Genomic DNA, 3,004 nt, shown 5'->3' with positions numbered 1-3,004 from the left:
ATCAAACTCTGAGAATTGGGAGGATCTTCCAGATCCACACACAGACCTGGGACTCACCAGCCTGCCAGATACACCACTACTATGTGAGACGATCCCTTGGGTGTCTGTGAGTTCTGTGAGGCATTACAGCAAAATACAGAACCCTAAGATGGGGGAAATTACAGAAGGAGGAGGAGGAGTTAATGTCTGAAATCATGGAGTGGAACAATAGTTTGGACATTTGGAACATGTCCTGCCTTGTGCTGGCCTTGTGCTGATCTTTGTGAGAGAAACTGTTCAAGCAATACTACACAAAACATTGTTCCACATCCTATTTTGGTGAGTAGCAACTGGGATCTTAAAAGCTTTCAAGAGGCTGTCTAGATGCAATGATGGGTCTTTCCTTGTCCAGAGCAAAGAAGAATGAGGAAAACCAAAGACATAGAAACAATTAATCCAAGGACTGATACACTGTGTGATCCCTAGCCTATATGGCTATGAGATCAGAAGAACTAGGAGGTGCCTGGCTACCACTGTCAACCACTCTGAGAGGTATCTATGTAGGAGATCCTGGATAGAGTGGGAGAACAATGTAGAATAAAATTCAAAATCATAAAAAAAAAAAAGGACCAAGTTTGCTGGTCTGATAGAGCCTAGTGGAACCCCTGAGACTATGTTTGGCCCCTAGATGCCTTTTAGAACTTGAATTAAACCCACTCCTGTGGCTGCCAGCCAAATAAAAGACAAGCATATGGGCTGATCATTTATATTAGATAGATACACTCCTTGGAGAGATCATTCATGGGAGAATAGAAGGACTGTGTATGCACAGGGAGACAGTTCTGGGGACAGGAATGCATGGGAGGGAAGGGCACAGGAAAGAGGTAACTATGAGGAAGATGTGAGAAGAGAGCTGTTGCATTGTGGGAAATTGCAGTCAATGTCATGAGACAAAGTGCATGTGAACTGCTGTATGGAAAATGAATTTGGTCTATAAACTTTCACCCAAATCACAATAAAAATTTTTTACCCTTTTTTTTTGTATAAGACATCACCATGCATTTTAAAACATTTTCCCCTACACCTATTTATACTCACATTCCCATATAAATAGATGTAAACTTCTAACATTTTGATGGTTTGCATATAATTTGGATGACAATGATCTAAATATTCTGTGAAAAACACCTTTAGATGAAAGGAAAGCACTATTTCACTTGGTAATATATGGAGTTAACATATATTGTACATATATATTTGTTGTTGTTAGGTGTTGTAGAGTCATCTCCGATTCAGATTCATAGTGACCCTATGTACAGCAAAACGAAACACTGCCCAGTCCTGTGCCCACTCCACAATCCTTGCTATACTTGAGCCCATCATTGCAGCCACTGTGTCAATCCATCTTGTTGAGGGCCTTCCTCTTTTTCACTTACCCTCCACTTTACCAAGCATGTTATCCTTCTCCAGGGAATGGTCCCTTCTTACAACATGACCAAAGTAGGTGAGACGAAATCTGGCCATTCTCGCTTCCAAGGAGCATTCAGGCTGCACTTCTCCCAGGACAGAGCTGTTAGTTCTTTCAGCATACTATGGTACTTTCAGCATTCTTCACCAACACCACAAATCAAAAGCATTGACTCTTCTTTGGTCTTCCTCATTCATTGTCCAGCTCTCACATGCATATGATGTGATTGAAAATATGATGGCTTGTGTCAGGCACATCTGTCTTCAAGGAGTATCTTAGCTCTTCAGCACTTGAAAGAGGTCTTTTGCAGCAGATTTGCCCAGTGCTATACGTTGTCTGATATCTTGACTGCTGCTTTCATTGGTGTTAGTTGTACAACCAAGTAATATGAAGTCTTTGACAACCTCAATCTTTTCTCCATTTATCATGGTGCTGCTAACTGGTCCAGTTATGAGGATTTTTGTTTTCTTTATATTGAGGTGTAATCCATACTGCAAGCTGAAGTCTTTAATCCTCCTCAGTAAGTGATTCAAGTCGTCCTTAATTTCAGCAAACAAAGTTGTGTCATCAGCGTATTACATGTTGTTAATGAGTCTTCCGCCAATCCTGATGCCACATTCTTCTTCATATAGTCCAGCTTCTTGAATTATTTGCTCAGCATACAGATGGAATAAGTATGGTGAACGTATACAACCCTGACACACTCCCTTCTTGATTTTAAGCCATGCAGTGCCCCCTTGTTCTGTTTGAATGACATCCTCCTGGTCTATGTACAGGTTCCTCATGAATACAATCAAGTGTTCTGGAATTCCCATTTTCTCAACATTATCCATAATTTGTTATGATCCACACAATCAAATGATTTGGCATAGTTAAAAAATACAAGTAAACATCTTTCTGGTATTCTTTACTTTCAGCCAAGATCCATCTGACATCAGCAATGATATCCCTAGTTCCACATCCTCTTCCGAATCCAGCTTGCCTTTCTGCAAGTGCTTTGTCAATATACTGCTGCAATCTTTTTTGAATTATCTTCAGTAAGATTTTACTTGCATGTGATATTAATTGTATTATTTGATAAGTTCCACATTTTGTGGTATCACCTTTCTTTGGAATGGGTACAAATATGGATCTCTTGCAGTCAGTTGTTTAGGTAGCTGCCTTCCAAATCTCTTGACATAGCCAAGAGAGTGCCTCCAGTGTGGTATCCATTTGTTGGAACATCTCAATGGGTATTCCGTCAGTTCCTGGATCTGTGTTTTTTGCCACTTCCTTCAATACAGCTTCAACTTCTTCTTTCAATACCATAGGTTCTTGAATATATGCCACCTTCTGAAATGGATGAACATTGACCAATTCTTTTTGGTAAAGTGACTCTGTGTATTCCTTCCATCTTCTTTTGATGTTTCATGTATCATTCAATATTTTGCCAATAGAATCCTTCAATATTGCAACTCAAGGTTTAAATTTTTTTCTTCAGTTCTTTTAGCTTGAGAAATGCCAAGTGTGTTTTTTCCTTTTGGTTTTCTAACTCCCAGTCCTTGCACATTTCATTAT

The sequence above is a fragment of the Orycteropus afer genome, unplaced genomic scaffold, assembly GCF_000298275.1.
Source record: "Orycteropus afer afer isolate SDZICR_OR568_19922 unplaced genomic scaffold, OryAfe1.0 scaffold00814, whole genome shotgun sequence".
Lineage (NCBI taxonomy): Eukaryota > Metazoa > Chordata > Mammalia > Tubulidentata > Orycteropodidae > Orycteropus > Orycteropus afer.
This window is presented reverse-complemented; position numbering follows the sequence as displayed.